The following is a 22501-nucleotide window of genomic DNA, read 5'->3' on the forward strand; positions in this document are numbered from 1 at the left end:
CCAGTGGGGTGTTTCTGCTTGGTCTTTGTGTTTGGGCATTGTGCAAGGGCAAGATTTGGGCTTGGCCATTTCTTTCTGAAGCTGAAGTTTTATCTTTGAAGTGAGTAAGGGCTGCAGCATTTCTTGCAAAGGACAAGCCTGACCTGAAAGTAAAAAGATGATCCAGTGCTTTGAATGTCTCCATCTGGGGTGTTTGTGACCTTTTAATAATGCACTGTTTATGTGCTGTGCTGCCTTTTAAAGTTGCAGTATCACATGAGGTGCTTGCCTACGTGTTTGGATCTGCTCCATGCTTCAGAGCTCCATCTGTAAGATGGGATTCAGTGTGTTGTCCCTTCAATCCCATTGGGATAAGATACAGAAAAAAGGAAGTTAGGTTGGTATATCCAGTCTGTGTGCATGCCATTCATTTGCCAAATCAAGTGTTTTAAGGGCCTGGGGATCCCACAACCCTCTGCAAAAGGTGAACCTGTTCATCTCTTAAAATCTCGGTCATCTCCACAGCTTCTGTCCTTAGTTCTGGAAGGAGGAACACAGACAATGGCTGCACAAATCCTTTATTTTTTTTTTTTATATATATTTTTTATTTGAACAAGCAGCTATTTGGCTTTTACAACTTAAATCTGGTTTTTTTTGCGTGTCTCATCAGTGGGACTTCAGGTCTGGCACTGAATGCATGTGAGAAGGGAGAGAGGCTTGTTGGGCAAGATAAGGTGCTGGATAACAGAAGGGAAAGGAGTTGAGGGCTGCATCTTACTGAGCTGGATAGGGAATGTTTTATTCCTGCTGAATTGTCAATGGGATGGATGTTGGAGAGGGGGAAAGGGCTAGAACTGCATACTTGGAAAATGAGCCTGAAAATACAAGTGAGAGACAGAACAAAGCCAGAAAACAGCACAGCATGTGTGGGTGTGAAAAGCTCCATCCCTGGCACCAGGTTTGAGTATGGGATTGTTTGGCTGCTGTGGGCAAACCGGAGCCCTGGAGAATTGTGCTGTGTCTGTGGGGTGACACTTTCTCTGCAGCCTGGTGCTTCCTGCTTGAAATGCAGATTGTCTGTAGTGTAGAGAGATTCAGTCCTGGCCCTCAGCCCTTGCTGAAGATGCTCTCTGAAATACAGGAGATGATTGTAAAGAGTGGATGCTTGGGAAGTTGCTTTGAGAAGCTCCTGGCCAGAGCCTTCCTTTTCTGCACCTCAGAATGGGGGATGGAGCTGACAGCACTGCTGGCTATGTCACAGGAATGTCACAGGAATGGGTTTGGGCTCTAATCCCAGTTTAGCCAGGGAAAATGGGCTTTGCCAAGGGTGTGGGAGCACCCATGGCTTTGCTGTGTGAGTTAATACCTGCCTGTACCTCTCTTCCCTCTTGCAAAAGCAACAGGAGAGGAGGAGTTGTTCCTGCCACACACCATCAGCTGTAATTCCACTGTTTATAAATCCTGGCATTCCCTGCAGCAGCAGCTGAGGTCCTGGGCATGGATCTGGGTCTGGGATGGGCTCTGGGCTGCACATGTGTCCCTGGGGAGGCAGAGCCCTGCAGATCCCTTCCCTGGGTCAGGACTGCAGCGCAGGCTTGAAACTCTGCCCAGATTTTTTCAGAAGGTTCATTAACTTTTTGAGTGAACCCAAGCCAAGTTTTGAGTTACCAGCAAAGATGATTCTGTTTTGTTGGTTTGTTACTTTTTATTTTATTTTATTTTTTCCTTCCTTGAGGCCTCATGGAGCTCTGTAGGGGACATAAAATGGGCACAGCTGTTTGTTCTTATTTCACCCAGGTCCCTGGGCTGCTTTCCCACTCCTTTATTTCATTTCCTTACCCCAGCTGGAGCACATCCCAGAGGGTCCCCATCACTTGAGCTCTCCTACCCCAGCAGTGGGGTTCCCTGGCTGTGCTGTGCTTGGCACAGGGGGGCCCTGGGTCCCCCTTCCTGTCCCTACACCCTTTATGTCCATATCCCTTTTGCCTTGGGATACAGCCTGTGTCCTCCTTGGATGCAAATATTTTCCTTCCTCTCCAAACACATCTCCAAATACTTTTCCTTCCTCTCCAAACACATCCCCAAATACTTTTCCTTCTTCTTCCTGCCACAAAACCCAGTGTCTCCAGTGTGTGTTTTTGTGAACTAAACCAGCATCACTGCTGCGGACAGAATTCCAGCCCAGCCCAGTGCTGTCCTGTCCATCATCAGCGCACATCCCACCCCAGGGGACAGGAGGGGACATGGCCAAGTGCTTCCTCCATCTCCTTTAAGTGGCTCTAACACTTGATTTTACCTCTGTCCTCCTGCTCCAGGTGATTTAGAGGAGCTGGGGAAGGTTTCCCTGGGGAATTTGGTTAATTCTCGTGCTCTCGTAGGGAGCACTTGGCATGGTTATTGGGCAGTGAGACACCTCCAGGGCAGGACCTGGTTGGGTTTCTGAAGGTGTTTATGGCCTGGCTGGGAGCTCCTGCTCTGTCTCTAAAGCCAAAACCCCCTCTGTGCTGCATGGGGGCTCCAGGGAGGTGCAAATCCTGCGTTTATTCCTCTTTCCAGTGGTTCTGGCTGTCAGTCCCTGGCTTTTTGGGATTGGTTTGCTTCCAGTGCAGCAGGAAAGTGTCCATGGCCCCTGTCCCTGTCAGCACTGACTGACTGTCACCCTCTTCACACCTCCCTTCCCCAGCTCAAGGGCATCTTTGACAGCTAGATAATACTTAATTTTTATTTTTTCTTCCTTTCCTAACTGTTTTTTCTTAATCTCTCCCCAATGAGACATAACATTAATTACTGCAGTTAAAGGGAATTCAGTCTCCATTACTCTCTGCCACCCATTTCCTCTTGGCTTGAGCATCTGAAATTTGTCTCCCAAATGAAAAGAAGGGATAAAGGGAAACGAAAAACAAATATGCAAATGCAAGATTTTATTTATTTACCCTTTTTTTAAGCACAGTGTCAAGTAGAAGGGAATCAATATTTTTGTCATTATGCCTGTTGTGTTTTTTCACCATAATCTCAGCTGTCATTTGGGTTTAATTGTGTTGTTTCCTGTTGTGTGGAAGTAAATCTTATCTGTTTTGGATTAAAATTCAATGAAGGTCACAGCAGCTCGAAAACTTACCAGGCTGCAGCAATTAATGTTCATTTGGCTTTGATAAATTGGAATGTTCCCCACAATGGGACTAGAGTGGATTTCAGAAGCAATAATTCTTCCATTAACTCAATGATTCCCTGTGTGATGGAGCATCTTGTCACTGCTCTGTTTGTCATCTGTCACTTCAAGGATCTGGGCATATGCCTGATATGATTTATCATGATTATTGGGGCTGCTTGTGTCAAAACATTTTAAACCACTAATTATTCCAGCCTTGTAAATTGCTGAATTTAACAGAACATAAGAGAGATTTATTTTTTTGTTGTTCCCCACCGCCTCGTGTCCCAGTTTAATTATTGTTTTGTGTGGTGTTAAATCCAGCCCTGGGCCATGTCTGGAGGCTTTGGCCAAGGAGGGGTTGGTTGTTTGTCAGGCTCTGGGTGGGACAGACAGGTTTTATCTCTGCACTGACCCTTTGATCATTGCACCCTGTGAGTGTGGGGATGCAGTTTGGGGAGAGGATGCAAAGCTCCATCCTGTCCTGCTGGTGGATTGATGGGATTTCCTGTCTTGTGAGTGATGCCAGTAAAACAATAAATCTCTCTTATATGGGATACCAGAGCCAGAACCATCCCTGCAAGCTGGGAGGTTTAGAAAGGTGCTCTGTGCTGCTTCTGCTCCAGCTCCAGCAGAAATAAGCTGGGTTTTTGGACAATGGTCATGAGGAAAAGTGTGGTGGTGTTCACAGGGGTCTGAGGATGAGGGAAGAGACGAGGAACTGACTCCATGTTTCAGAAGGCTGATTTATTATTTTATGATATATATTATATTAAAACTATACTAAAAGAATACAAGAAAAGGTTTCATCAGAAGGCTAGCTAAGAATAGAACGGAATGATAACAAAGGTTTGTGTCTCGGACAGAGAGTCTGAGCCAGCTGACTGTGATTGGCCATTAATTAGAAACAACCACATGAGACCAATCACAGATGCACCTGTTGCATTCCACAGCAGCAGATAATCATTGTTTGCATTTTGTTCCTGAGGCCTCCCAGCTTCTCAGGACGAAAAATCCTAAGGAAAGGATTTTTGAGAAAATATTTCTGTGACAGGTTCCCTCCCAACCCAGGCCATTCCATGATTCTGTGATTGCTCTCCTTCCCACGGGTAGAATATAACATCATATCAGTGCAACTGAGCTTGAATGGGAGGGAGAGGAGGCTGAAACCCTTCTCAGAGCTGGGCTGATTCCCACTGTCCCCAGCAAACAGCTCTCAGGGGTGACCCCAGATCCTGTGGGCTTTGTGCACATCCCACTTGGGCTCCTTCAGCCCCAGCATTCCCTCAGGTTGGCCATTCTTTGGGGGGTTTCTCATTTCCCTACTGTAGGAGCATCAGAGGGTAGGATGGTCAGGATGGATAGAGACGAGAGATCTCTGCAGCCAGGTCTGGAACTTGGGGTTTATTGCAAAGGGCCTGGGTGCAGGGCCCTGCTGGGAGCTGCCAGCCACAGCTCAGAGCAGGAATGAGAGAAGAGGGGGGGAGAGAGGATGAGAGGATGAGAGAGCAAAAGGGGTAAGGGAGTAAAAGGCAAGAGCTAAGAGAGCGAGGTTCCCGTTACAATACAATAAATCTTCTTCTGTGTTGAGTATTCTAATTGTCACTAACCAATCTAGTATGATATACAAATCCTACAGCATTTAGGATACAAACAGCCTATAAGAATCACTACATTACCATACTGTGTTACATTTTAAACCCTAAAAACTCCTCTTCGGGCCCCTTCTGCCAAGCTGTAGGGTCTGCTCTGACCCTTGGGCCTGTCTGCATGCAGAGGGTGTTGTTCCATCAAAAGGGGATCACCTTCAGCTGGCCACACCATTGTTTTCCAGTTGTTCAGTGACTGAGGGATCTCAAAGCTTGCTTTCATTTCAATCTCGCTTATAGTTTCCATATTCTCAAAATCTTTTGCCAGACAATCATATTTATAAGGCTTTCCTGTTTCATCTTCCTCAACGCCTACCCTGCAGTATTTTGTCTTCCTTGGTGCAAAACTTCCCAGTGGATTCCATTCCCTCCCTCCCTTGTGCTTGCACGGGGCTGTGGGATTGCTGGCAGCACCAGTGGACCTGGCTTCTCCAGAGCTGTAAAACCCTGCTCAAGCCTTCCTCTGGCTCCTTGCAGCTTGTCTTGCTGATGGCAGCCCTGGAGCTCCTGTCAGCCAGCTCAGTGGGAGAAAAAAACCCTGGTGTGACATGCGTAATGAGGTAGTGAAGAAGGCACAACATCTGTGTCATCATTTCTGCACCAGGAGGTCAACCAGATTCATCAAACATGCACTTCCAGCTTGTGATGTGTTTAGAAATTAATTAAGATAGGGAGAGAATTGCTGCTGCAGCAGATTTTCTTATCTGAAAGGTATTAAAAAGCTAAATTGATCTCCAATGAGCTGTTTTTATTAAAAAAACCCAAAAAAAATAACCTAAAAGAAAAGCTTTAAAACCCCTGGGTTCAGCATGTCCCTGTGTGAGAATCACGTGTGGGGAGAGGAGGAGGAGCTGGCCACCCTGATGAGGAGGTGGACAATGATCCCCAAATCCCTGGGATGGGAGCTGCAGGCTCTGTGCTGATGGCAAACCAAGCAACCCTCAGACCCTCACCAATCGCCCCCACGCTGCTGGAGGTGGCCCTCAGTTCTTTCCTGAGCTTCTCCAGGGCTCCTGACGGACTGGCCTGTGACAGTGTTCACAGGGGTCTGAGGATGAGGGAAGAGATGAGGATCTGACTCCATGTTTCAGAAGGCTGATTTACTATTTTATCATATATATTACATTAAAACTATACTAAAAGAATAGAAGAAAGGATTTAATCAGAAGGCCAGCTAAGAATAGAATAGCAAAGAATGATAACAAAGGTTTGTGGCTCAGACAGAGAGTCTGAGCCAGCTGGCTGTTATTGGCCATTAATTAGAAACAACCACATGAGACCAATCACAGATGCACCTGTTGCATTCCACAGCAGCAGATAATAATCATTGTTTACATTTTGTTCCTGAGGCGTCTCAGCTTCTCAGGAGGAAAAAATCCTGAGGAAAGGATTTTTAATGAAAAGATGTCTGTGACACTGGTGGGATGGATCTCTGCTGGCTCAGAGGGGCTGAGTCCCTGCAGGCTCCGTGGCTCATGGGGCTGGAACTGGGACACAGAGAGGTTGTTTTTGGTCCATGCTGGAAGAAAGTCCCACTCCTGTCACTCTGACACTGTGGTGGCATCTGCTCTCTCCCAGGATGGGACATGCTTTGGCTCCAACTTCCATTTCCGTTTCAATGTGCCATTAACCAACTTCTTGCTGTCTGGGAGAAGGAGCCTCTTTCATGCACCTTCCCCCTCCTCCCCACTCTCCTTTGCAGAGCTGGTCTAAAACAGGGACTAAATGCAGTTAATGATGTGCTCTGATATTTAGGGAATTAATTTTGAGGGATTTGTCTTCAACTTGTCACTTTTGTGACAATGGCACCTGTTATGCTGATAATTTTTCACCAGTGTCTCTCAGTTTTCCACCTTAGCTCCAGTGAATACATTAGACCCTCTATGGCTTTCTCTTCATCAGACTTTTTCCACCCCACTGTGTTAAAATATGTAACTGGAGTGTTTGATTTGCATCTCTGATAAAGGAAGGCTGAATAAACACCCTCAGTTCATCTGAACTGAGCAGCAAACTGAACTTGCTCATCTCATCCCCAGAGCAATTGAAAATTGGGGGGAAAAGCAGCCATGGGAAGCACTGGGAAAGGGGTTTGGTTTTTTGCAGATGGCATCGAGGGTGTGGGAGGGATTTGCTGCCGGAGAAGATTTCCTTAGCCTGGAAAAAATGCTGAGAATCGAGCATGGAAGGGAAAAACCTAAAAACTCCTATTGGAAAAGTGGCCAGGGCTGTCAGGGGATGTGAGAGATGGGAAGGGGATGCTGAAATCGTGAGGAGATGGAGGAAAAACACCAGAGGGAGGATTTTGGGAGGGGAGTGCGGAGTAGCAGAGCAGTGTGAGCTTGTGGGACACACTCCGTGCTGGGTCCCTCCGTGCTGCCAGGCACTGCCAGGGTATTTTTATCAGTTTGCTGATCTCAGAGGCTTGTCTTGAACTTGTTCCCTTCCTTCCTCCTCCTCCTCCTCACTCTTCCCCTTCCCACCATCTGTCTGGGAAAAATCCTCACATCCACAGCACTGCAGGGTGTAGCTGGTGGCCTGACCTTTTGGTGGTGTGTTTTCTTATTTCCCCAGATGGAAATCCAGGCTTCAGTGGGGTGGCTCTGCCTCAGCTCCTGCTTTCCATCCCTCTCCTCCACAGGTTGCTTCTCACTGAGCTGCTGGGCTCCTGGAGAGAGCAATTTCCACGTGGGAGCCCCGTGCTAATCCTGTGTGTAAAAGTGCTGGGAGTGCTGCACCGGTACCTTTGGAACATTGGTGTAAACACAGAAATACTTTGCAGCTCCCAGCCTGGATCTAATTGCTTGAAAGTGCCAGGCTCCAAAGTACATATGGCATTAAAATTGCCAGGAAATGTTATTCCAGGAAAGCTCCCGTGGATGCTGATGGCTGGGTGTGGGTGTCCCCTGGCTCTGAGGTTGCACCTCACCATGGAGAGTGTTTTCCTGGCAATGCTGGCAGGAAGGAGGGTGTCGTCTCCTCACTGGTGAAGCTGTGCTGTGCTTTAGTCCCAGCAGGAATATTGTGATCTCCATCTTCCTGTAGGTACAATATGGGCTCTGACCCAGGGTGAGGAGCCTCACCCATTTCTCACATCCCTGTGGGTTTGAAAGCTGGGCTGCTCTTCAGACAAGCAGCAAAATGCCTTTTATTTTTTCCTTTCAAACCTTGTGTTGTCTGCAGCTCTCGCTGCTCTCAGTTGTTCCTCGTGTTTGGATGTGAGCTGGAAATGTTTGCACCCATCAAGTGTTGATGGTGTCAGGCTCTGGCTCCTGTGAAGGTGAACTGTGCCCAACCTCATGCAGAACAGCTTCAAGGTGCCCGTGAAAGATGTTCCATCACAGCACCACAAAAGGCTGAATTCTCATTTGATTGGCAAAGCCCAAAGATGGGAGTAAAGTGTTAACGACAGGATGAAACGCAATATCATATTTGTCCCCAGAAATATATTTGTTGTCAGTTTGGGCTTTCCTTTTTTTTTTTTTCCCCCATTTAAAAATAAATTGGACTTGGTTTCACAAGGCACGGCGATGCCGTGAAAAGGCAGAGCGCTTTTTGTTCAGGGAAGTGTCAGAATGAAATGTTTCTACTCTTCAACACTTTCTATATCCTCCCCAAAACCACTTACACTTTAGTTTCAGCTGATGTGAAACTGTCTGAGCAGATAAACCCTTCCTGGAACAAAAAAATAAATAAAATTCCTTCTAGGCTCTGTGTGGAGTAGCTGTGCCTGGAGCAGGGGAGATGTGGTGCTGAGGGATCATCACCATCATCATCCTCTGGGTGCCTGCAGTGCCTGGCCCCGGGACAGGGATGCTCAGACTCCCACCAGCAGGGAATAAAGGGAAGAAGAACAGGAAAGATGTGGTGCTGAGGGACCATCACCCTCTGGAGTGTCTGGCCCTGGGGCAGGGAGGTTCAGACTTCCACCAGCAGGAAATAGAGGGAAAAACAGCAGGGAAGATGTGCTGAGGGTCTGATCATCACCCTCTGGGTCCCTGCAGCCCCTGCAGTGCCTGGCATCAGGGCAGGGATGCTCACACCCCCACCAGCAGGAAATAGAGGGAAAAAGAGCAGAGGAAATGTGGTGCTGAAGGTCTGATCATCATCTTCTGAGTCCCTATAGCCCCTGCAGTGTGTGGCCCTGGGGCAGGGATGCTCACACTCCCACCAGCAGGAAATAGAATAAAAAGAGCAGGGGAAATGTGGTGCTGAGGGTCTGATCATCACCCTCTGGGTGTCTGCAGTGCCTGCAGTGCCTTTTCCTGGGGCAGGGATGCTCACTTTCCCACCAGCAGAAATAGAGGGAAAAACAGCAGGAAAGATGTGGTGCTGAGGGTCTGATCATTATCTTCCGAGTCCCTATAGCCCCTGCAGTCTGTGTTGCTGGGGCAGGGATGCTCACACTCATACCAGCAGGAAATTGAGGGAAAAACAGCAGAAAAGATGTGTTGCTGAGGGTCTGATCATCACCCTCTGGGTGCCTACTATGCCTGGCCCTGGGGCAGGGGTGCTCAGACTCCCACCAGCAGGAAATAGAGGGAAAAAGAGCAGGAGAAATGTGGTGATGAGGGATCATCACCCTCTGGGTGCCTGCAGTGCCTGGCCCCAGGGCAGGGATGCTCACACTTCCACCAGCAGAAATAGAAGGAAGAATATCACATATCCATGGTTTTCTCTGGCTGCTCATACAGCAGAGCAGTTTCTGTGTGTGTGTCTGGGTCTTGCTGCTTTGGAAGTTGGGCAAAATTCCCTCTGGCTTAATTGGGAGCAGCATCAGGCCAAGTGTGGTTATTTTTACCTGTCGCTGCTCCCACTCCACCTCCTCCCTCCCTCCTCCATCCCCACGGGTGAGGGGAACGAGCTCTGTTTCAGCTTTGAAAAGGTCTCTGCCAGCTCCAAGCAGGAGCCTCCTCATGAAGTCTCAGGATGTGCAGCAAAGGAAAAAGAGGGAGGAAAAAAAATGGAATTGTGCTTATTGTTAAAATCCAATTATATAAAACTGCAGGAAAATAACTGTTTATGAAGGGAGCTGGTTGATTGGCTCAGGTGGATGCTTCTGGGGCTGGATTTGTGGCAGGGGCTGGAGAGGGAGTGAGTGGGAACACCAGCCCCAGCCCTGCTGGGGTGCACCTGGATTTTAGGGCTTTTTGGATTTTTTTTTTCATTGCGTTCCCCTTTATCCAACAGGAAAACTGGTGGCTTTCCCTTCTAGCTGACTCCTTTTTAATCTCCTCAGGGGAGAGGAGACCCCTCCCTTTTTATTCAGGTGGAAGGTGAGGAACCCTGCAGGTGGATGGCAGCAAAACCAAAAATGCTTCAGCAGTGTCAGGGGTCTGCATTTCCCCTCCCTGAGCTGGAGCTGGGCAGCAGCTCCTCACAGCCATTCCTTGGGCAAATCTGAGCTTTCCTGCTGCCCTGGCAGCAGGATTTTCCTCAGGAATTTCCTGTGATATTCCTCATTGCAGAAATCTCAAGCTCAGGGTTATAGGCAGCTGAGGCATCCTTGGGGCTGGTTTAGGGCCATCCTTTCCCAGATCCATGCTGGTGGCTTGTGCTGGATCAATGCTGTGATTCTCCTTTTCTCCTCCCTGTGCTTGAACTGCCTCTGCCTCAGAGCCCAGCTCCTCCTCTGGCTGTCAGGGGGCCGAGGGGAGCAGGAGGAGTCCGAGGTGCTCCAGTGGCTGCTGCTGAGCCCTGGGAGCTGGGGAACAGCCTTGCCAAAGCACAGAAGGGCAGTGACCTGGTTCTTCTCCACCCTCTGCCCTCAGTGGGTCCCTCAGCTCTCCACAGTGCTGGGAAGGGAGGGGTGAGCAGGGCTGCTCATGGCTTGTGTTTCTCCTGACAGGGACAAGGGGTTCACATGAGCATCTCTGCAGCCTCAGTGTGCTCTGCAGGGAGGGTTTAGTGACACAAAAAGAGATTTTTCAACCAAGCTGCTCCTGCCTTAGGATCCTGACTGCCTCTATCCCTGTATCCCCCACCCTGGAGCTGGTGCAGGTGAGCAGGGTGAGCTCCCAGAGCTGTTTGGAGGGTGCAGGTGAGCAGGGTGAGCTCCCAGAGCTGTTTGGAGGGTGCAGGTGAGCAGGGTGAGCTCCCAGGGCTGCCTGGAGGGTGCAGGTGAGCAGGGTGAGCTCCCAGAGCTGTTTGGAGGGTGCAGGTGAGCAGGGTGAGCTCCCAGGGCTGCCTGGAGGGTGCAGGTGAGCAGGGTGAGCTCCCAGAGCTGTTTGGAGGGTGCAGGTGAGCAGGGTGAGCTCCCAGGGCTGCCTGGAGGGTGCAGGTGAGCAGGGTGAGCTCCCAGGACTGCATGGATGGTGCAGGTGAGCAGGGTGAGCTCCCAGAGCTGTTTGGAGGGTGCAGGTGAGCAGGGTGAGCTCCCAGGACTGCATGGAGGGTGCAGGTGAGCAGGGTGAGCTCCCAGAGCTGTTTGGAGGGTGCAGGTGAGCAGGGTGAGCTCCCAGGACTGCATGGAGGGTGCAGGTGAGCAGGGTGAGCTCCCAGAGCTGTTTGGAGGGTGCAGGTGAGCAGGGTGAGCTCCCAGGACTGCATGGAGCACCCCAGGTGTTGCAGGGACAGCAGAGTCTGCAGAAGAAGCTGGTGTGATGCAAAATGAGCCCAGCTTGCTGATGTGATGCAAAACTAGCAGGTCAATGACAGTCATGTGCTGGGTGCTCCTGCCAAAACAATCACATTTTACCTTTGCTGGTATTTGTGTCTCTGCTGGCATCCATCTCCCTCCTTTCCATGCTGTTTTCCCATCACCTGTTCTGCTGCAGTGGCTATGGGGGGCTGGACACCCCTCCTCAGGAGAATGCCCCTTGCTCAGCTGTCACCCTGACAGGGGCTCTGTGTGTGAGTGCTGCCATCAGGTTTTTCCTGGGTTGGATGGCTGGGGTCTCCTTCCTTCCCTTCTCCTTTGAAAACAAACAAACAAAAAAGGTTAATTAAATATTTGGACTCATCCTGTCATTCCCTGAGCTGCTGCCACTCTCCACCAGCAGATTTTCCACCCTTGGTGTTTTCTGGGTGCCTTCCTGAGCATCCTCAGCCTCCTCCATGGGGTCTGCATGTGCTGGGGAGGAGAGAGGCTCTGCCCACCCTGCCCTTTTGGGACATGACATTTTGAGGCAAAATCCCTATTTCACCCTCATGTACTCAATCCTGTTAACACAAGTGTGCACCCAGCAGCATTTATCACTTATCTCTGTGGGATTGCAGGATGTGAGTGCCAGGTCCTGCTTTTGGGGGCTCCATACAGCACATTCAGCAGTTTGGGGTGCAGGAAGGCTGTGCCAAAGTTCTCCTTCATGTCTTGTTTTCCCTTTGCTGGCTGGGAAGGTGATGGCTTTATCCTGGCCTGAACAAAGCAATGGCTTCAGGTTATATCTGCCACAGCTCCATCCCCACAGCCTGGACATAGCAAAACAAGTGGTGTGTGGTGTGGGTTTTATTTTCGTTTTTATTTTTTATTGGTTTTTTGGGGGGGGGGGAGTTTTTTTGTTTGTTTGTTTTTTAGGTTTTTTTGTGGGTTTTTTTTGTTTTCTTTTTTGGTGGCTTTTTGTGGTTTTTGGGTTTTTTTTTGGGGGGGGGTTTTGTTTTTGTTTTTTTTTTTTTGGTGGGTTTGGTTTTTTCCATTTTTTTTTGTTGTTATTTTTTTTTTTTTTTTCATTTTAAAACTTTTTTTTTTCCCCTATGCTCTTCCTCCTTGGCACATAGATCAACACAGGGAATGGGGGGAAGGGAACCTTCAGCCAAGCTCTCCATCACATGTCCCTTGTTTTTTTTTGTGTGTTATTTTTTCCCCACCGCTGCCCTTGCCAAGGGAAGGACATTGTAGAGCCGCTGAGGCTGGCAGGGGCTGTGGCACTGCCTGCCAACAGCCTCGGTGCCTGAAAGGACTTAGGAAATGCGAGCTCTAAATTAGGTCCCAAATCATCTTCTCCCTTTTCTCTGGCTGGAGAGCCCCTCTGTGGTGGGGCTCCCCAGAAGCAGCCAGCTCTGCTGTGGGGCTGGATGGAGAGGCTTGGCCTGGAGAAATGTCACTGTGGGACACGAAAAACACAAGCTCACACCGCTGTTCTCAAGGTGAAGAAAAAAAATAACTTTATTTTCTGACTCTAACATTTATAGTTTTCCAAAAGTGGCAGCGGATTGGAGGGTGGCAATGCCACCTCTCCAATGACACTGGTGAAACCAACAGTCCATCAAATTTCTCCCCTTCTATAAGAGAATGCAAAACAATGAGTTATTTACAAAAGTGTGTGAGCAAGTTCACTACAAGAATGTCAACATCAGAAAGCTTAGACAATCTTAAAAAAACCAGGGTGACAGAGCAACAGCACGATGCTCCCATGGGGATGGCAGGAACAGCCTCAGCATGGGTGGCTCAAGGCAAGCTGGAGCATTCCAGGGATAAATTCCTGCTGTCCCTCCTCCCCATATTGCCACACTGCCCCCCTGCCCAGCTCCCTCCAGCTATAACCCCTTGGGAAGTGTGCTGGAGCTCCCTCCAGCTATTATAACCCCTTGGGAGGTTTTTTGGGGCTCCCTCCTGTTATAACCCCTTGGGAGGTGTGCTGGAGCTCCCTCTTGCTATAACCTCTTCGGAATTGTGCTGGGGGTCCCTCCTGCTATAATCCCTTGGGAGGTTGTTTGGGGCTCCCTCCTGCTATTATAACCCCTTGGGAATTGTGCTGGGGCTTCCTCCTGTGACCGTGTTCACAGGGGTCTGAGGATGAGGGAAGAGATGAGGATCTGACTCCATGTTTCAGAAGGCTTGATTTATTATTTTATGATATATATTACACTAAAACTATACTAAAGGAATAGAAGAAAAGGTTTCATCAGAAGGCTGGCTAATAGAATAGAAAGGAATGATAACAAAGGTTTGTGGCTCGGACTCTCTGTCTGAGCCAGCTGACTGTGATTGGCCATTAATTACAAACATCCAAGATGGGCCAATCACAGATGCACCTGTTGCATTCCACAGCAGCAGATAATCAATGTTTACATTTTGTTCCTGAGGCCTCCCAGCTTCTCAGGGGGAAAAATCCTGAGGAAAGAATTTTTCGGGAAAAGATGTCTGTGACACACAGGCTGGAGGGACATCTGCTGAAAGCTTCCCAGGGGAGGTGGGAGCCCCATCCTGTGCCTGCCCCAAGGATGCTGCTGAGAGCAGCCAAGGTCATGGCCCTGCTGGCAGCACACAGGGCAGGGACATCTGGGGCAGCAGAAGCTGGAGGAGAGGAGCAGGAGGCGTGCTGGCTGTGTGTCTGCTGGGGGTTGGATTGTACCCTTTTCTGACCTAGAGACAGGGCAATTTCCCATACTGGGGAGGGGACAACCTGTGCCCTGGCCAGCTGTTCCCCTCAAACACCTCATTTCTGCCTTGCCAGGTCGGTGGGTGAAGCAGCAGCTGCTGTGGGGTGGAGCAGGAGCAGCTCTGTGTCCCTGTGCTCTGCCTGGGCACCATACCCGCAGGGCAGAGCTGCTCCCAGGGCCTTTGGAGAGGGCTGGCTGTGCAGCAGCTCAGCCTGGGGAGCCTCAGTGCCGCTGTTTTGCTATCTCAGAACTTTGTCTTTGCTTCTGCTGTCACCTCCCAAGAGAGAAACGGGAAGGGCTCAGCTTTGCTCCTGGAAATTCAGGCTTCGCAAATGCCCTGAAGTGCTGCATCCCCCCTGGCACTCCAGCCTTCACACTGAATGCAGATTGCTCTTTAAATGTCTCTGTAGGTGGACTTTAGCGCTCAGGTGCTGCGGGGCAGAGCACAGGCATCACAACTGATCTGCTCTGCTAACCCCAAACCACCCCAGGAAGGGCTCTGGTGCCTTGGGGCTCTTGGCATTTACTGTGGGTGAGGATGAGGATGATGAGGATGGTTCCCCGGAGGGCTGAGCATCTCCAGGATGTGTTGCTGTGTTGCTGTGGCTCAGGGAGGCCGGGCTGCTGCTGCCAGCATCGCTCCTTCTCCTCTTTCTCCTCTTTCTCCTCCTTCTGCATCCCTTGGAGGGGGCACGTGTGTGGGAGAGGGAGCTCAGAGCTGCCTCGGGCACTCAAGTCTGTCCCTTCATCCTAACAGCAGGCACCTGGGGAAACAGCAGAGGAAAATTCCACTTCTACAGCAGTGCAACTTGGGTTTTGTGTTATTATTATTTTTTTTAAAGGCTCTGTCAGGCTCCTGCTCTCTCCCCCCTCCCCGTGCTGTGCAGCCAGCTCTGAAGCAGAAGTGATATTTTCTGCCAATGCAATGATTAGCCTTTCTGCTAATGACCCACGAACAGTGTCCAAAATAAATGAGCCCAACCTGCTCATCTTATTAGCCAAATGATTGCATAGAAAGAGGAAATATCTGCAGAAACAGCTTAGGCAGCTGTAATTTGGAAGCGTGGAGGAGTCGCTGCTTGAGGTATGGAGAGGAGCCATATGTCTTCAAAAAGCTGGGAGAGCTCTCGTGTTATTGGGGTGCTTCTGCTCATCCCCTGCTCCCCCTTTTGTGAAATAATTGTGCAGGGCTGGAGCTGTGTCTGTCCTCAAATTCTGTTGGTTCCTGGGCCTGGGAAGCTGGACACAGGTAGATATTTCTGATATTTCCCCTCCTGTCCTCTTTGTCTGGTTTTTGGCTTCCCCCTTCCTGTAGATAAGAGGCAGCAGCAGTGGGGTGTTGGTCAGGAGAGCAGCTGATGCAGTAGCCAGTACCAAGGTGCTCTTCAGGAGCTGTTCTTGTGCCCTTCAGGCTCTTCCCAAAGCAATTGGCAGGGTTGTGGAACATCCTTGATTGGCATGGGGGAGGGATGGGGAGCAGAAAAGGGAGAGGGGAAGGCAAGGAGGGTTTCTGATGAGAAGGGAGTTGAAGGGGATCTTGTGATCCCCCTCACAGATCATGGTGATAATGAAGAGTTTGCTTTGGAAGGGATTTCAGGCTTTGTGTAAATGCAAGGGAGAAATGGAGCAGGGTGCAGGAGAAGAGTAGAGCATGAGGATGGGAGAATATATGGAGAACTTGGAGGGCAGGTGTGAAACCCCTCCTGATTTTGGGAACAGCTTGACCTTTTCTGAGAGATGTACCAGTTTGAAAGGTGGGTTGTCTTCCCCGTTGCTGCTTGACTCAGAAGGTCTCTTGCCCCAAAAGCCTGTCCCTGAGTGAGGGACAGCAGTGTGGCTGTCCTGGAGAAGGGCTCTGGGAGCTGAGACAAGCCCTGGAAGGCTGATCCTGCAGTCTTAAAGCTCTGTCACATCAGAGGATGTGCACAAGCTCATGTCTTGTATAATAGCAGAGAAAAACACACTTGATCCTGTTCTTCCCTGGAGGGAGGGCAGCTGGAGACCTGGCTGATGATGCACCAGCCCTAAAACTGCTGAGGAGGGTGAGATCATCCTCTCCCAGCTCCCTGTGTGCAGCCTTGTGCTTCCCTGACCTTCTCTGTGACACAGATGGTGTGACCTCCCACATCAGTTTCCTTGTTCAGCATCTCAGCTTTGGGGTCTCCTCAGTCCCCTGGTTCCACCAGGACCCTTCAGCAGCTGACACCAGAGCCCTGCTTGATATTCCATGTCTCTGTTCATGTATATCCATGAAATAGAAATTCCATATATACATTTTTTTTAATCAAGTTGGGATTTGAAGGGTGCCATGCACAAAAATAAGAACCATGACTTGTAATTTTCAGTTTAACTACATTCATATGTAGCTACTTCATTGCTCCTTTCTGTTTCATGCAGACAAATTCTAGACTTCTTTCTTCCTTTCCTAATTAATGGGATAATTGCAAGTCGTGCATTTTTTTTCTCTCCTTAGAAGTTTTGGGTTTAAACGATTATCTGTGTTTGGAAAACATCCTGACAGTGCAAATATTGAAAACTGGAGCATTGAGTGGATGAGCCAATGACCCTGGCTCTCCTTGCACCTCTCAGTGTCTCTCAGTGCTCTCAGGAATGCTGCCCTGGGTCCCTGGGGCTGAGACAGGGCTGTGGGTGTGGATGGAAGGTTCACCTGCACGCCCCAGGCTGCATTTGAGAACTTTTCCTCCCTGTTCTCTTAAACAAGTTTTTCAGGTCAATGCTGCAGTGGTTTGGCTGTGGAAAGTGTGACTGCAGGGTTTTGTATCTTTGGTTTTGTTCTGCCATTTTTTGATTGTTTGGTTTTGGCTTGTTTATTTGTTATAAGTGAGGGAGCTGCGTCTTCAGTGCCCCAACCCTTCCACAGTGCCACGATGGCAGTGCCCTGTCCTTTTGGTGGTACTGCCATCCCTGGGGACACTCTTTTGTTTCTTTGGGTTTTGTTCTGCCATTTTTTGTTTGTTTGTTTGCTTGTTATAAGTGGGGGAGTTGATTCTTTAGTGCCCCAACCCTTCCACAGTGCCAACCTTGTCCTGTCAATGGCACTGCCATCCATGGGGACTCTCTTTTGTTTCTTTGGGTTTTGTTCTGCTATTTTTGGATTGTTTGGTTTTGGCTTGTTTGTTTGTTATAAGTGGGGGAGTTGCTTCCTCAGTGCCCCAACCCTTCCACAGTGCCAACCTTGTCCTGTCAATGGCACTGCCATCCAAAGGAGCACTTCATTCTCAAGGGTTTCCAGGATGAAGATTTGCTTTTCCACAGGATCTGTGGAACGGAAGAAGGGATTTGGAGCAGGCATTGAGTCCAGCTCAGTGCCCTGGGGCAGGATCAATAGCCCTTTGCCTCTGCTGATGGATGTTTCTGTGTCCTGTTCTGCAAGAATTCCCGGTCCCTGTGGGTGATGTTCTGACAGGGATCAGGGTCCAGCAGCCCCAGCAGTGCTCTGCCTCCAGCCCAGCTTGGAGACAGCCAAGGATTTCAGATAACTTTTGGGCAGATTTAAATGAGCAGGAGGTTTGAAGTGATGGATGGAAACCCTTTTCCTGTAAATATTTTGCTCTGGGGATTTCACTGCAGCTCTCTGGCAGCATGCAGGGATGCAGGCTGGCATTGCCCCAGGGGTGGAGGGTGACCAGAGCTGCTCCTTTTGAAAAGGAGGGGTCTAAGCAGTTCTGTTTAAAATTTCAAGCTCCTTCTGAACATTGTGTTATGACCCTGCTCTGTGATGCCAGGTCCAGCAGCTCATCCCTGCAGGCACAGGGACATTTGGTGCCTGAGGCAGGAACAGGACATCTGGATTGCTGAGGCTCTGAGTTCTGGGATTTCATTCCCTGGAGCTCCTGCTTGGTCTCTGCAAGACACATTCAGCCTCTGGTTTTCAAACCCACACTCCTGCCCATGTGTGAGGGCACCTGATCTTAAATCAGTAACCGTGCTGCTCTTCTGTGCTTCCCAGCACTCTCTACTGCATTTATCCTTGGATTTATGGATTTATTCTAGTCCCACTGCCATGAAACATGAGTGGGGCTGCTCCCTGGGGGAGCTTTTCCAAGGATCACAGCCATGGACCAGAAAAGCTGAACCACCAAGTTTCCAGCACTCTGTAGCACCAAGTAGAGACTCCATTCTTTTTTTGGCTCCCTTTGTTCTGTGGGAAATTACTCTTGAGTGATGAAAGCCTGGAAGAAGGTCAGATGTTGAGGACACCAGCTGAGTCCCTGGGGAGTAAGAGGCTTTTTGTTTGGAACAAGGGCAGGGTTTGAAAGCTGCAGGAGCTTGTGCAGGACAGTGCTGCCTCTCAAGGGCGCTCATCTCCAGCCCAGAGCTCCCTCTTCTCCTTGGACCCAGGTGAGCCTCTCTGGGAGCACACAGAGCTGGATCCTCATCTCCCAATCATTCTTTCCCCTCAGGCCAAGCTGTTTCTTTTGCAGGGCTCTTCTGAAGATGGGAACATTGAATAAACTGGGCTTAATTTGGATTAGATGTGAACTCAAGCCAGCCACAAGACAGGAGATGGAGCTGGGTGGAAGTTGTTTTCCTGCCTCCTACAGGAAGGAAAGAGGGAAATCTAAAAACAAACTGCTGGGGGATGCCTGTGCATGGTGGGGGGAGTGAGCAAACTAAAGCTCAGGGCTCAACAAACACGGAGTGGAGAGGAGCTTTGTGAGCCCAAAGGTGTGGGCAGAAGGACTTTATTAGCTCAATTTGAGCATTTTGTCTCCATTCCCATTTAGCTGTGGAATCTAACTTCATTTTAGCCTTACATTTAAATTTTCAAAACAGGCCTGTCAAATTAGTAAAAGGAAATTTGATTAGAAAATGGCAGCAGGATTGAGTCTTTGTTTTTCTCCATTCACAGTTTGGCTCAGCATTTGCCCTACACCAAAAATACATCGTTGGAAAAGTGGGTTTTAGCTAGTCAACACTTCCCAATTGTGAGGAAAAAACTAGGGAGCAGAGATGGAGAATTCCAGCCATTAACTCCCCAGTTGTTGCCCCTTTTCTGGGACCTGCTGTGCCACCAGGGCTGAGTGGCATTAGTGGTGATGTGGGGACTGGAGGGAATGAGAGTCACAGGGGGGTGGGATGGCTTTGTGCCTTCCCTTGCTCTCTCCTGCTGGCTGCCATCCCCATGGCTGGGTTCAGCTGTTTGAGCTCCGTGAGGACATCGGGGCTGAGCCCTGGAGCAGCTTGAGGAGCCTGGGTTGGTGGAGATGCTTCAGTGTGGGTGCTGGGCCGGTTTGGGGTGAGCTGCAGAGCTCTGCACATCAATCTCAGCATCTTGCTGTGTCTATCCCAGGCTGTGCTGGGTGGGAGAACGTTCCAGAGGAGAAGGATCAGGAGGGAGATGGACAGTAGAGTTAAACACTGGCTAATAACAGCTAGGGGAAGGGATGCAGCTGGAGAGCTGGGAACTGCCATCCCAGTGCCCCAGAGAGCTCCAGGGGGATCAGGGAGATTTTGGGGTTGGAGGAGCAGCTTGCCTTGCCCAGGGGAAGGGAATGGGGCTGGAGAGCTGGGAACTGCCATCCCAGTACCCAGGAGAGCTCCAAGGGGATCAGGGAGATTTTGGGGCTGGAGGAGCAGCTTTCCTTGCCCAGATCATTTTTGGAAGCCTGGGAGCAGCAATGGGGTCTGAGGCTGGCTCTGGAGTGGCCACCCTCACCTGGTCCCTGCCTGCTGCCAGGGATGGAGCCGGGATCTGCTCCACAGTTATTCACAGATGCTGCAATTAGGCTGGAGACAGGGTGTCAAAAACCTGTGTCAAAAACCTGACAGCAGCCCCGGAGTGTGCACGGGGAGGGGGTTATTAGCCTGTTATTATCCATTTACCCAGATAGCCCAGCTAATCGGCTTTCAGATGGGGAGAATTAATTGGTTTCGATTGGAGCACCAGGCAGGTTTAATTGAAATGAATCCTTTCCCACCTCCAAACAGGCACTTCCTCAGCTGCTGCTGCTGCCTTGGGAGGGGGGCTGCAGCCTTCCCACCACCACCCTCATGGTGTGAAGCAGCTGTAGCAGCCATGCCCTGCAATCCTCACTCCATCTGGGAAGGAGCTCTTGTTTCTCCATCCCTGCATCCCACTCCAAACCTCTGCTCCCAGCTGGGATGGAGAGTGTGAGTCTCAGATTGTCTCAGCCCCTTGCAGCACACCAGGGAGTGTGGCATGGCATCTTGGTGGCACCCAGGTGGCATCGATGCCATGCTGTCACCTCTGCTTTCCTCCTGTTGACTTGAATGTTCTGCATCCATATGGGAAAGAAAAAGGAGTTGAATTTCAAGAGTTTGGGGATGGGGGCTGTCCCCAGGGTGTGCAGAGCTCTTCAGAGCTGGGGGTTCAAAGGGAGTTGCAAATCCAGCTTTTGGGATCCCAAACCTTGTAGCACACCAGGGAGTGTGGCATGGCATCTTGGTGGCACCCAGGTGGCATCACTGCCATGCTGTCACCTCTGCTTTCCTCCTGTTGAGCTGAGTGTTCTGCATTCATATGGAGGAAAAAAAAAAAAAAGGAGTTGAATTTCAAGAGTTTGGGGATGGGGGCTGTCCCCAGGGTGTGCAGAGCTCTTCAGAGCTGGGTGTTCAAAGCGAGTGGCAAATCCAGCTTTTGGGATCCCAAACCCTTTGGGAGATGCAAATCCAGCTTTTCCCTTCACAGCCCAGTGGCAGAATGCCCTGTCCCCCAGGAAAGAGTTTGCTGCTCTCACCCTTCAAACAACAAGAAAAAAACCCAAAATCTTGTGCATTCCCATACTTCTTTATTCCCAATTGATCCAGCAAGAGGGCTGGGTGGAAAAGGAGCAGTTTCATCAAGATGTGCTGCAGAACAAAAAGGTTTCTGTGGACTGGTGTGAGCAGTGAGTGTGGGAGCTGCAGAGCAGGAAATCCCATCTCCGTGGGTTTGTTTTTCCACTGTGCTGAGCCCCGAGGTGCTTTGGAGGCATCACATGGAGAGCTGGATGAGGGAACTCTCAGTTCTTGTCAGGGAGATGAAAAAGCCCTGGGAGATGAAAAAGCCCTGAAACACGGGATAAATTTTATGTGTGAGCAAGGTTCCAGTGAAGTTAATGGGAGTTAAGTGTGTGGTTAAGTGCTGTATTTAACGGGGCTTTTAAGAGCCTGCTGGGAATAGCTGTGGTGTTTTGGGAGAGGACACTTGGAGGGTTCCTGAGGTCTTGGATCTTCTCTTTAAATCAAAATCTTGGATCTCCCTGCTCTGTTCTACATGAGGGGCCAGCACAGTTTCCAAATTTCTTATCAAATCATAAATGAAAATTGATAAAAATTAAGGTTTGATTTGTTTTTTTCCCTTTGGTGTGTGATGCCGCAGGTACCAGTGGAGGCTTTGGGGGGCTGTGGTTTGTGACTCCTGTTGTGTGACTTATGATGCCAGAATTCCAAGGTACCTTCAGATGCCAAATGGGCACGTGCATGGAGGCTTTATCCCTGTTAATGTGTTTAAATACCCTCCCTCTCCTTCTGGAAAGCTGTATTTTGTGTTCATTCAGCTGTGGATGTTCATTATGCTGAAATGTTTGCACTTTAAATATGGTAAGGCAGGGTTTGTTTTTCGTGGGTTGTTATTTCTGTGGTGTTTTTTTTTTTTTTTTTTTACACAATAGGCTGGATTGTTCCCAAAAAACCCAACAAAACCCCACAGCCAACAAAACAAGCTTCTTTCCTTCATGTCTGTATGTACAATAGCACCTTCTCATCATCTCCAAAAATTATTTGAGAAGTCTATAAATGAATGCTAAACCCCTTTTCCATTCTCTCTCATCTTCACCATGGATAGAGCAGCAGCACAACCAGAGCAGAGGAGACCTGGTCCATCAATGAGGTTTGACTCTCTTTGCCTGCACTTTTGGTGAATTTCTGCACTTTTGCCACATTTTCTGGACAAGTGGCCAAGGTGTGGCAGCCCCAGGAGTGGCTGGTTAATTGAGCAGGACGGGTGCTGTTCCCTGTCCCTCTCAGGAGCTGCAGGCACGATGCGAGTCGTGTTCGTGTTCCCTCACCCGGAGATGTGCATCTCTTATTAGATTAATCTTTTTTCTAATATATGCAGAATATACAGTGGGAACGACATTAATTCGCACTAATGGTTGTGAGATCCACTGAGAATTAACTGCATTTTTTTGCAAATTAGTGAGGAAGCGGATAAACACAGTTATTAAAAAAAAAAACAAGCAAAGGTACTTTTGCAACAGCAGTACGTGTTTGTCATTTATCTGACAAGTGTTCTTTACTTTTAATTATATTTCATTGCTTGCTAGCAAACGCTGTGCTGGCGGATATTGTAATAATCCTCCTCATTTGAAACCTTTCTTTTAGCATTTGCTAAACCTTTGTTTGGAAAGGGTTGGGGAGGTCAGGGATCCTGCTGATCCTG

At 49.3% G+C, this 22501-nt stretch overlaps 1 protein-coding gene across 1 annotated transcript in view; it reads left to right on the plus strand.

Annotated features, from left to right (window-relative positions):
* The window catches only part of ASTN2 (astrotactin 2), a 357490-nt gene that overhangs the window by 58370 nt on the left and 276619 nt on the right, over positions 1–22501 (plus strand). The gene's annotated exons all lie outside the window — the stretch shown is intronic.

The sequence above is a fragment of the Melozone crissalis genome, unplaced genomic scaffold (genome assembly GCF_028551555.1).
Source record: "Melozone crissalis strain CALT ecotype California unplaced genomic scaffold, PUWL_Pcris_2 ptg000041l_1, whole genome shotgun sequence".
Classification (NCBI taxonomy): domain Eukaryota; kingdom Metazoa; phylum Chordata; class Aves; order Passeriformes; family Passerellidae; genus Melozone; species Melozone crissalis.